The following is a 12,968-nucleotide window of genomic DNA, read 5'->3' as shown; positions in this document are numbered from 1 at the left end:
TGTGAATTTTCTAAAAACAGAGACATTCTGTTACATAATTATCGAAATTTAAAAATGTAACATTGATAGATACAGTATTATCATTTAAGGAAACTTTATATTCAGATTTTGTTAATTAACAAAACAATATGCTTTATAAGTAAAATTAAGTCTAAGATTGTATATCACATGTATAATCTAAAACAGTTTCTGGATCTTTCTTTGTACCTTGTACATTGAATATTTTCAAGTTCAGAATAGTCATTTTACAGAATGTTCTTCAACTTGGGTTTATCTGATATTCCTTCATGACTAGATTCAGGTTATGCACATTTGGGAGAGGCATACAGAAGTGATGTTACACCCTTCTTGGTGCCTCATATCAATAGGCACAAAATATTTGTCTGTTAAAATATTGAGAATATTAAATTTAATACTTGGTTAAATCGCTATCATTTAAGTTTCTTCACTGTAAGTTACAACATTTGTTTCCTGTTTGTTTGTTTGTTTGTTTGAGACACAGTCTCATTCTGTGGCCAGGCTGGAGTGCTGTGGCACAATCTGGGCTCACTGCAACCTCTGCCTTCCGGGTTCAAGCAATTCTCCTGCCTTGGCCCCCAAGTAACTGGGACTACAGGCATCCACCACCATGCCCAGTTAATTTTTGTATTTTTAGTAGAGATGGGGTTTTACCATGTTGGCCAAGATAGTCTCAATCTCTTGACCTCATGATCCGCCCTCCTCGGCCTCCCAAAATGTCGGGATTACAGGCGTGAGCCATACCCGAAACTTGGTAGTTTATAAAGAAAATGAATTTATTTCTTATAGTCATGAAGGCTTAGGAGTCCAAAGTTGAGGGACTGCATCTGGTAAGAGCCTCCTTGTTGGTGGGGACTTGCTGCAGAGTCCTGAGAAAGCAAATGGTGTCATATGGCAAGGGACCTGAGTGTGCTCTCTCAAGTCTCTCTTCCTTTTCTTGGAAAGCCACCAGTCCCACTTCCCTGATAAAAATTAATCAATTAACAAATTAATCAATTTAATACATGAAATAATCCATTCATAAAGGCATGATTAATTTCTCATGGTACAGTCACCTCTTAATGACCCCACCTTTCCATACTGCCCCACTAGGGATTGAGTTTTCAACATATGTAATTTAGGGGACACATTCGAACCACAGCAGTTACCATTTAACTTTTTAAAATGAATAAATATGTTTTGGAAGGATACTTTGAAATCATGTAAATATCTTGTTTTTCCTCAAAATTCCACCCATTAGTTTTTGCATCTATTTGATAACTGATGCTTGACTCGATGTTTATTACTGTGGTTGACAAAATAAGATTCATTGTCTACCTTGATTACTCCTTCTATATTTGTTAGTTGGGTTTCTGTCAAAAGGAATAACTTTTTGTTTTAGTTTATTTATCTACCTATTCATTGATTTATTATCAGTCTGGATCCTTGAATTATTTTATTGAAAATATTAGAATTCTTATTGTCATTATTTATTCTGAGTCTCAAATTGTCCAAGATCTCAGCAGGATAAGGCCTTCAAGCTAACTCTTCTGTGTCCTTTGTTATAACACTTTCTTATTTACTCACACATCCACATATTTCAGGATTATTTTATGTTTCAGCCCTACTTCTAGATTCAGGCGTTTCTTCAGGGTCCCCTCCCCTCCCCTCTCCTCCCCTCCCCCTCTCCTCCTTCTCCTCCCCCTCTCCCCATTTTCTCTCCCCTCCCCCTCTTTCCTTTTTGAGAGGGATCTCGTCCTTCCCCGGCTGGAGTGCAGTGGCGCAGTCTCGGACTTCACTGCGCACCCTTCTCCCAGGTTCAAAGTGATTCGCCTTGCCTCAGCCTCCTGAGTGCTGGGATACAGGTGCGCAACCATGCTCAGTAATTTTTGTATTTGGGTTACAGACCGAGTTTCACCATAGTCTACACCAGGATGGTCTCAAATCTCTTGACTCATGATTCTGCCTACCTTCAGCCTCCAAAGCGCTGGGATTACTGACTTGAGCCACTGTGCCTGGCCCACAGTTTTTTTCTTACTGGAGAATGGTATTAAGAAAACCAAGATCTGGTCAGGAGTGGTGGCTCCGCCTGTTATCCCAGCACTTCGGATAGGGCGCGAGGCAGGCGGATCACGAAGTCAGATCCAGACTTACCTGGCTAACACGGTGAAAACCCCGTCTCTACTAAAAATACAAAAAAATTATGCTAAGGTGTGGTTGGCGAGCACCTGTTCGTCCCAACTACTTGGGAGGCTGAGGCAGGAGAATGAGGCGTGAACCCAGGGAGGCGGAGCTTGCAGTGAGCCGGAGATCGCGGCCACTCGTACTTCCAGCCTGTGTTAACAGGAGCGGACTGTCTCAAAAGAAAGAAAAAAAAAGAAGAGAAAAGAAACCAAGATCTGAGTTCTATGTGCCCATTTCCTTCTGGGTTTTCATTGCTTGGCAGTGTCTTACTGATAATAGAGCTGGGAAGTTGTACACACACCATCTGTTTTCTTACTTCTAGAGCTAATCACTCACATATATTCGAGTCTAGGACTATCACAATGATCTATCCGATTCCAATTCAGCTCACATGCTTATATTCTGTTCTTTTTCACTTCCATTACTGTACTTCTCTGACAGTGAAACACTGTTCTCTTATCCACAATATGTCTATTATTTGTTAGTTCTACAGATTATATAGACAAAGTAGTTTCAGAATTGCTAATCTATGGTCACTGGGAAAAATTAAACGTTCTACTAACGTTATTCAATTACTTTATAGTAATTATTTTTTATTCATTTTTAACCTGAGTTTACATTGTCCAATAATATATTCAAAGTCCATTTGGTAGTTCTTTCTTCCTATCCACTCTTCAGCCGAGGATTATGCTGGTTTGTCCAATAATATATTCAAAGTCCATTTGGAGCTATTCTTTTTTATTCACTTTTCAGTGAGATTCCTATTCACTTTTCAGTGAGATTATGCTATTACCTTAAAGATACAGAGGTTTGTGTGTGGTGTGTTGTGTGTGTTTTTTTTTTTTTTTTTTTTTTTTTTTTTTTTTTTTTTTAGCATTATTCCACTTTTATTCAATATTGGGGTTTCTTCCAAGCTTTTGATTTTAACTTTTATCTTTTTGGGTATGTAAGATATTAGAATTTTTTAAATTAGGACTTTACAAAAAGGATAAACCTGGAGATGTGACCCCAACACAGGTTATTTTGCATTTCTTTATTCTTATCCATATCTTACAGGTAACCAATCTTACTAATCTTCAGTTTATCCTTCTGATATTTCAATTGCTGTACAATTTTAATAGCTAATTTTAGTTTTCCTGATGCTCAGTTTCACTCTGTTTTACCACTAAAACAGGTGATTTCAATTCATTGAAGGATTATGTTATTATTATTATGATGTAGATGGAAACACACCTTTTTGGGAATGAGCAGAACACCCGAGTTGGATTTATTATTTTCATTATGAATTGTTCAAGATTCTTAACTTTTCTGACATACTTTTTAAAAAGGGAACATTATCAATCTTACAAAGTTACGTGTATGTGGAAAACAATCTATATAATTTACCGACTTATAACACTCAACTTATAAACACTCAACACTGAGTATTTATAAGTTTCTCAATAATTTATAACTGTCATTACTTCCAGTACTAAGATGACCTTTCACAAATTAACGATTTGCTTTTTTACAAACACATAATATTCATTAGCAAATCAATATAAAAGTCTACTAATAAGTTACTATTGAATTCTTAAAATGTTTCTGATTTTATTGATGAGAAATCTGAGGTTCAGACAATTGTGTGGAAGATTTAAGAACACCATGTTAACGCAAGATCCAGGGATGAGACCGTGAATTCCTTCTAACCTGGGGAGCCTTCCACTAAATATTGGTAACATTTCACTAGGAGATAAAATGGCTTTTTGTTCAATGTCGAGAATTAGACTACTGCAAAATAACTCCCTGGTTTCTTTTCATTTAAGGAATGTGGAATCTGCATGGAAAACAGGAAAACACACATATATTTGCCCCTATATGTACACCATAAATATTATAGTTTTCACTCAAAAATAAGACAAATTTCACGAAGGGGAAATTCAAGTCTACTTCCAAAAAAGGAAAATAAATTCGAAAACTTTTCTTATGTGGAAAATCATAAGGTCATTTTGAAAATATGTATTTTAGCATTTAGTTAAAATGTCCTTGCAATCAAGTGTACTCATAGAATATAACATTGCTAACAGGGTATCTGAATGTTCTATTTATTTTATATAGTACACAATTTATATCTTAGTCTCTGTAGTTGACTCTGGAATGTAGAAGTAAACACTTGACCGAAACATCTTTGAAACTTCAGGCGATTTTCTTCTTTAATTTTTGAAGGACATTTGTAAGAGAGGTAAAGTCACTTGAATCCCATGTTGCATTTTATTAGTAGAAGCATTCAGGTCAGCCACTGACAATTTTCTCAATTAGGAAACACAAAATAAGGCATGCAAGTAACATGTACTTGAGGAAAAGTACATTCTGCTCTGGTCATGCAAGCTCTAATAACATTTTAAGTAGAAAAGTTGAAGGAATCAAGTACATTTTGGAGTAAATTTGTAAGCTGGAGTAAGACCAATCCATTCTTCAACAAGAAAATTCTAGACTTGTAGTAAAAATAGAAGCAGTTTATAAAAGTGATGTAACACTACAAAAATCTGTGATAAGTCTAGAGAAAACACTTCAATGTTGCTGAGGATATTTCACCTAACTTTCTACTATGTGGGTGTGAGTGCATGTGTTAATGAAATAATTTTCTGGAGATTAACGAAGTGGAGTAATTAGCTTGGTTTGTATCCTTGCCCTAGATCTTCAGCCATGAATAAGAATCTTGCTTAGTTTCAGTGGACAATGGTTCATTCTTTCCCTCTTGATATATACATAAATATATATATGTAAAATACATGTTATATATGATATTACATATAATACATATAATATATAATACATATATATGTATAACACTACAGTATATGAACAAATCTGAAGAATCTGGTGATTGGAGCATTTGGTCTCCACAGAGCATTGTATTGTTTTCCCAAGCAAGATCTTTCCTTTCTTCTCAGCATTAGGTAAACTGAATAGGTGACCCAAGGCACCCAGCTTTTTATACAGCAAGATTAGGACTTGAAAGTGTACATCAGTTACTGGCTAATGTTCCTTTAGTGTGAGTCTACATGCTGTTCATGTGTTTTCATTTATAGAACACAAGTCAAAATTCATATTAGGAAGTAGTTTTTAGCTAGAAGAAAATATATTTAATACATACTTATCATAAAAGGTCATTTTATATTTTCCATTTTCAATGAAAATATAAGCAAGCAATGATTTGGAAGAATTGAAAAGCTTTCTGAAACCCATGGTTAGTGAAAAACTAAATCCTGCTGCCCTGGGGCACACGTTTATAAAACAATTAAGAAGATTTTCCCCTACAATTAGATTTTGCTATTTAATGAAAAATAATTCATGCAGATTCAATCAACCAAAATATAATAGTGTTTACATAGCTATTACCCTTAAAAGTGGTTTTAGACCTTGAATAGAAACAGTCTTGAGTCAGGAAAATTTGAATCCCAGGGGTACATCTTAGGAAGTGTCACTCCGAAAACTGAGTTAAAATCATTTTGGTTCATGAAGTGCACTTTGATCATTAACTTGGAACCCTTGTCACAAGAAAATCCAATATTCAAAGCAATAGTGGGGGGGAAAGAAATAAAAAGGAAATAACACTACTCTGTTTGCAGTGAATTGCTAGCATTTGGTACACACTAAAAACCGTCCTCATTCTGAATCTTTTATTTTCTTTCATCTCCCATGGGATTATTATATTAGCAGTTGCACTGTGCATGCAGGGTTTGTAAAATGATTGCTCCTAGTGACAAATTATTTTCTTGGTAATGAATTGACAGGGAGGATGCCTGCTAATTCTTACCGGACACTGGAGAGTACACAGGGCACATTATTACTGAAAAGTCCATTTGTTCCAATCTCTCTCTCTCTCTCTCACCCTCTCCTCTCTCTCTGTCTCCCTCTGTGTGTCTCTGTGTCCATGTGTGCCTGTGTATGTGTGTATGTGTGTCACATTCCCTCATTCCTGATGGCAGTTTCATTTCAGAAGACTCTTTGCAGTGTGAGTGAGTGGAAGGAAAATGGAAAATACAGATTTTCATCCTAAATACATTTCCTGCTAGTTCTGCGATTTCAGTAATATTCACTTTGTGAGGATTTCCTCATCTTTTAAATGGGAGATGGTAATTACTTCCCAATATTTTCATGAGACCCAGTTGAAATAACATATATGAATTTTTTAGCACATATTTGTTTAAAAACTTAGCTCCATTTCTTTCTCCTTAACATAGCAAGGAACCCTGGAAAATATATCACTAACTTTCCTAAGCTTCATTGAGTTTCAAAGACTTGCAAGTTTATCATATGTATATGTTGATTTTCATCCTTGATTTTGTTGTTGTTGTTGTTGTTATTGTTGTTGTTGTTGTGTCTCTTTGCTTCCAAATCTTTAGGAACACAGCCTGAGATCCTCACACTGCTTGTCTGAGAAGAGTCAACCTGCCTTAACCATATTGTTCTATACTTAATTCAGTTTCCAGGAAAGCACTGTTTTAAAAAATCAGGAAGTACCTTTAGGTTTCTTTTGCTTATTTATATTTATGCAATTTTACACACTTTGCAAAAAGAAAACTTTTGTTTTATCATTAAAGTACAATGACATGAGAAGTTGTCAGTGTCTTTTTAAAAATTTTACAACTACTCATATTCTTTAGAATTTTAACATTTTTATAATATTCTCTATTTTGTTTTCTCCTTGTCATCTAATCTCATCTATGCCAATGACCTTGAGTGATTCTTATCTCTTTATATGTGGCCACATTTGCAAGGCTCTGATTAGAAAATCCTCTTTTCCCCTAGAGAGACACAAGAATAGGACATTTAAAACATTGAAAAGATATGGTGATCAAAAAATAAAATGCAAATAAAACCTATATTTATGCCTATCACAGGCTTTGAAACTACTGCGATTACAAAACTGTTAGTGAAGATACTGTGTCCGGAATTGGTGGGTTCTTGGTCTCACTGACTTCAAGAATGAAGTTGCGGACCCTCGTGGTGAGTGTTACAGTTCTTAAAGATGGTGTGTCTGGAGTTTGTTCCTTCAGACGTTCAGATGTGTCTGGAGCTTCTTCCCTCTGGTGGGTTTGTGGTCTCGCCGTCAGGAGTGAAGCTGCAGACCTTCGTGGTGAGTGTTACAGCTCTTAAAGGCAGCACATCTGGAGTTGTTTGTTCTTCCCGGTGGGTTCATAGTCTTGTTGGCTTTAGGAGTGAAGGTGCAGACCTTGGTGGTGAGTGTTACAGCTCAGAAAGGCAGCATGGACCCAAAGAGTGAGCAGCAGTAAGATTTATTGCAAAGAGCAAAAGAACAAAACTTCCACAGCATAGAAGGTGACCACAGCAGGTTACCACTGCTGACGCTGGCAGCCTGCTTTTATTCCCTTATCTGGCCCACCCATATCCTGCTGATGGGCCCATTTTACAGAGCTGATTGGTCTGTTTTGACAGAGTGATGAATGGTGCATTTACAATCCTTGAGCTAGACACACGGTCACAGAATGCTAGTCCTCCAAGTCTCCCCTTGGTTAGCTAGACACAGAGTACCAATTGGTGCAGTCACAAACCCTGAGCTGGACACAGAGTGCTGATTGGTGTATTTACAAACCTGGAGTTAGACACAGAGTGCTGATTGGCACACTTACAATCCTTGAGGTAGACACAGAGTGCCAGACTGAAAGTTCTCCAAGTCCTCACTAGGTTAGCTAGATACAGAGTGCTGATTGGTGCACATACCATCCTTCTGGCTAGATACAAAAGTTCTCCAAGTCCCCATCCATTTCAGGAGCCCAGCTGACTTCACCCAGTGGATCCTGCACCAGGACTGCAGGCAGAGCTGCCCACCAGTCCCGAGCCGCACCTGCACTCCTCAGCCCTTGGACTGCTGATGGGACCAGGCACCACGGAGCAGGGGGCGGCGCCCGTTGGGGAGGCTCAGGCCGCGCGGGAACCCACTGCAACGGAGGAGCTCAGACATGGCGGGCTGCAGGTCCCGAGTCCTGCCCCGCGGGGAGGCAGCTAAACCCGGCGAGTGCAGCACCGGCAGGCCGGCACTGCTGGGGGACCCGACGCAACCGCCGCACCTGCTGGCCCGGGTGCTAAGCACCTCACTGTCCTGGGCCGGCGGCGCCAGCCGGCCGCTCTGTGTGCGCGCTCCGTGTGCGCGCTCCGTGTGCGCGCCCAGCGCCCGGGCGCCCGCTAGAACTCGCACTGACCCGCCACAGCCATGCGCAGTCCCGGTTCCGCCCGCAAGTCTCCCTCCACACCTCGGCGCAAGCAGAGGGAGGCAACTCCAGCCTCAGCCAGCCCAGAGAGGGGTTCCCACGGTGCCGTGGCGGGCTGAAGGGCTCCTGAAGCGCCGCCAGAGTGGACGCTGAGGCCAAGGAGGGGCCAGAGCGAGGGCTGCTAGCACGTTGTCACCTCTCACTAGCATCTCTCCATCTATATGGGCACACAACGTGAGTCCTGAAATAGTTATAGCAGCGACTCCCCCACTCTGAATTCCACTGTGCTATGTCTCTCCCCTCCGACTGTCATCACTTTCTACCTTTTAAAGTTATGTGTATGTGCATGTTTCACTTTTCCCTCTACGCTGCAGATTTTCTGAGGTAGAATTTATGCATTCTCAAAACCTACTACTTAGCAATCAGTGTCTGTTGAATAGACAGATAAATGACTAAATAAATTGGGGGAGGCACCTAATATTGGGAATAATAGAGAGAAAAAGTTATTCCAAGCAGGAAAAGGAGGTAGATGATTATAGTGGCTCCTGATTTCAATACAAAAACCTAGCATATTCTTGGGGCACATGTATACTTATTTGTAGCCACAATATCAGTGTCTAATGGACAGAACCAAAAGATATATGACAGAACCTATGGAATATTCATTTTGGTTGTCGTTGACTACAAAAGGCTTCTAAGAAAAGCCATTCTGATAAATAATAATGATAATAATATCTAATGTTTATTGATCTCTTGCTATGGGCCAGCCACTATGCTAAGAGCTTATGCATGTTATTTCATTTAATCTTCCCAATAACCCCATAAGATAGATGCCATTTTTACCCTTTTAAAACCATAGCTTCATAAGAGGTTAAATAAAGTACTCAAGGTCTCGAGACAGGAAGTGGTAGAGCTGGGATGCCAATCCAGTTGATACAATGTCAGAGACTAAACTTGTGACCTCTGCTACGAAGACTCTCATTTATAAAATTTCCTTGCCAGAAGCTGCTAGAATCTCCAGTCCCGTTTGCAAGGTTGTCTTTGACAAAAATTAAGAAAAACTTTGTTGCATAATGTACACTGTTTCCTGTACATCCATCCAAGGGTATCTAATTAAAGAAAAATGATAAGACCTTTTGATACAGAATAGTGCATTTGGGAACATCCCTGGTGAGGGTAAACTACCAAATATTTCCTGTACAGTTTGGTTCTCATATTTACTGGTGGTCAATAAATGTTAATTTAATTGAATACTTTTGATTTGGCTTGCACAGCCCAAAGTTGCTTCTGGGTGGCGGTTTTTGGACGCTATTTGCTCTGGTGGTGACTTAAAGCAGAAGGCCAGAATCAGCATAACAATAGAGACTGGAATCTGGGAATATAAGGAAGGGAATAACTTTGAATTTTATGTTATAGAGGATCCCTTGCAAACATTTTAAGACTTTCAGTTTAGAGGTCACTATATTCACTTTCTTTGGAAGTCATTTTGTTTAGTCAGCAAATACCTTTTAGTGCTAGGCACTGCTATGCATCCCCCTGACGATATCGTGGTAAGCAGGGCAGCCAGGTTCTCTACCCTAGCTTTCAGTCTAGAGGGGGAGACAAGTCTTAAACAGGTAATGGTCCTGTGTAATTGAGGCAATAACAGCAGAAACATAGGGTGCTATAGGAGCACATTGCAGGGGGTAACTTACCCAGGTCTATAAAGTCAAGAAAAGCTTTCTAAAGATCTAGGATCTTAGAGTAAAATGTTTAAAGAACTGAACATTTTTAAACAAAAATGATAAATATTATTTCATAAAGCATATAGTTATTAAAGCTATTTTTATTAAATTTGAAAGATGGCAGGTCTTCAAAATGTACTCTTGGCCAAACTGCTAGTTATCTAAACAGAACAAGGGCCACAGCTGAGAGGTTGTGTTAAAGAAAAAAATACTCATGATGCTTGTTAAAGGGCAGTGAGACTGACTTTATTCAGGACCATTGCAATAGAAGTAGGACAACTGAGATGGGGTTTTGCAGTGCAGGAGAGCGGTGACTGTACTTCTAGGGGTGAAAGGAGCTTTTCCTTTTTCCCTCTGAAGGCTTGGTAATTTGAGTCTATGAAATAAACTGACAGTAAACAGATTAACAGGAGAAATGGAATACAAATGTATTATATGCACATGTGCATGGGAGCCACACAAAATATGATACTCAAAGAAGGGCCAGATGGTTGAAGCTTAAATAGCATTTTGAGCTATAGAAAGAGGCTCCTGGAGGGTAGTGGTGCCAAGCTACAGGAGGGTGAGGGGAGAAACTGCACTGCAAACAAAGGTTGTCTTATTATGCAGATAAAGCCTTCTGAGGGTTACTACCCTCAGAAGAATAGGTGAAAAGTCTATCTGGCAATGTATCCTGGGCCTGGAGGCCTTTAATCTCTTCTCCTGCATAGGAATTAATATTCTCTGGTTAATGTAGTTTCCAGGGAAAGAGTTTACAAAAATTGCATGCATTATGGAGGGACTTCTCTTAATCAGATGAGGAAAAACTCAGAGAAAACCCTTCCTTGCACTTCAGGAGAGAAACAGGACTGAGGGGAGAGGGAGATCAGAGAGACTTTGTTTCTGATGCTGCTTCTTTGGACCAAAGTCCCCAGCATGTCAAAGCACCATACTCTAGGGTATTGTTTTCTGAGTCCAGTAGCCTCAACTCTGAGTACAACAAAGAAAAGTGGAAATTTATAGCCAAGAAGCAGAGTTGTGGGGGGGTGGAGAGGCTCAGTGCAAAAACTGGTAAGAGGAAACATTAGGGATAAGAGGGGGATAGTAGCTAAAGCAACCTAATGGGATTCTCGCTGAAGTCAGGCCAGACCAGGGTGACATCACCTGGGGGATTGTGGAGCATGATATTAAAGGTGGTCAAAGATGGAGGATAGCTGAACTGACTTAGCAGTGTTCTTGCTAGAACTAGACAATGCCAAGATGAACACAGAAGTCCAAAAATAGAAGACTAGTTGAAAAAAAGAGTTCAGAAAATAATGAGTAGAGTTTGGTCAAGGAGAAACCTTTGTCATTTAACAGGCACAGCTGTGCTCCCACTGGAGGAGGGATTCTTCAGGAAGCCTTCCTTTCCTCATCCAAACTACTTCCATTTCCTTAACCCAGAAATGCTGAATGCTGGAAGAGGGCTGCCATGGTTTGAATGTTTGTCTCCTTCAAAACTCATCTGACATTTTAACTGTTATCATAACAGTACTGGGAGCTGAGGGCCATGAGGGTTCCACCTCCATGGTGGGATTGGTACTGTTTGGAAGGGTGCCTTTAGCCTCCACTTGCTCCGTCTCTCACCCTCTCACCTTCTGCCATGTGATCATGTGGCCAGAAGACACTTGCTAGGTGCCGTCACCTTGATACTGAACTTTTCAGCTTCCAGAACTATGAGCCAATAAATTTCTGTTCATTATAAATTACCCAGGCTGTGGTATTCTGTGATAGTAGCACAAAACAGACTAAAACAAGGTCTTTATTGTGTTTCTAAATCTGGCCTAAATGATATCAAGTAGTCTGTTAATTTTTTATATAGATGCCCTTTGTGTCACATTTTCTGCTGGCTTATGTGTCTTTTAATCACACTTCACAGCAATGGGAGCTACTTGACAGGGTGCCACTGTACCAACTTTTTCATCCTTGGATGCAATTTCAGAACGGTACTCCATCAAAAGGAGCAGCAGGATTCTATTAGGACATCTCTTATCTAATACAGAAACAGTTCTTTCACCACCGAATTTTCCAGTTCACAAATGCTAAGAGTTTCAATACTATTACAACCACATAGTTCAATGTGATTCAAAACCTATTTTTAAAACAGTAGACTGGATTCATCTTTAATACATAGACCGAGTTTTCCATGTGTTCATATGCCACCTAGTGGGCTATATTACATACAAAATGTAAAACTGATCTTTTGAATTATAATCTAGCATTTTCTTCTTAAAATTTGAGGTCCAAGTGACAAACCTCAGTCAGTAAAATCTCTAAATTTAAAAGGTAACGTTACATATTCAGCATAGAGTCAGTGTGAAAGAGACCAAAATTTGGAATTCCTTTTAAACATTTAATTTGTGGAGATATATCTACATCAAAAGGTTTAGGTTTGAGTTACCATTGACAGTAGTGGAAAGACAAACTGGTGAAAAATAAAAGTAGCCTATTTTATCTAAGGGGGCTAAGGTGTGGAGCAAATAGAAAAATAAGACTTCACAATTCCAAGTAGCTGACAATTAAAGATACATGATGTTTCACAACCTCTTGAAGGATCAGGCATTTTTAAGGCACCTCTATGTTAGATTAAAGCTGATGTTCAAAAACTTATTTATTGACTGTTTACCATGTGCTGAGCACTAAGCTAGGGGCTGGGACCAAAGAACGGGCAAAACTGAAGAGAACCCCTGCCCTAAACAAGCGAGAGATGCTACTTCAGAACCCTCTGGATTTTGCCACTGAATTTTACAATTAGTATTATGACACCGTTTTACACGTTTTTACTGATGCAATCCTAACAGAATTAATTATTTTGTTTCTAAAGGGCAGA

Source organism: Rhinopithecus bieti, unplaced genomic scaffold (assembly GCF_001698545.2).
Source record: "Rhinopithecus bieti isolate Rb0 unplaced genomic scaffold, ASM169854v2 scaffold_13558, whole genome shotgun sequence".
NCBI lineage: Eukaryota > Metazoa > Chordata > Mammalia > Primates > Cercopithecidae > Rhinopithecus > Rhinopithecus bieti.
Note: the sequence above shows the minus strand (reverse complement) of the source record.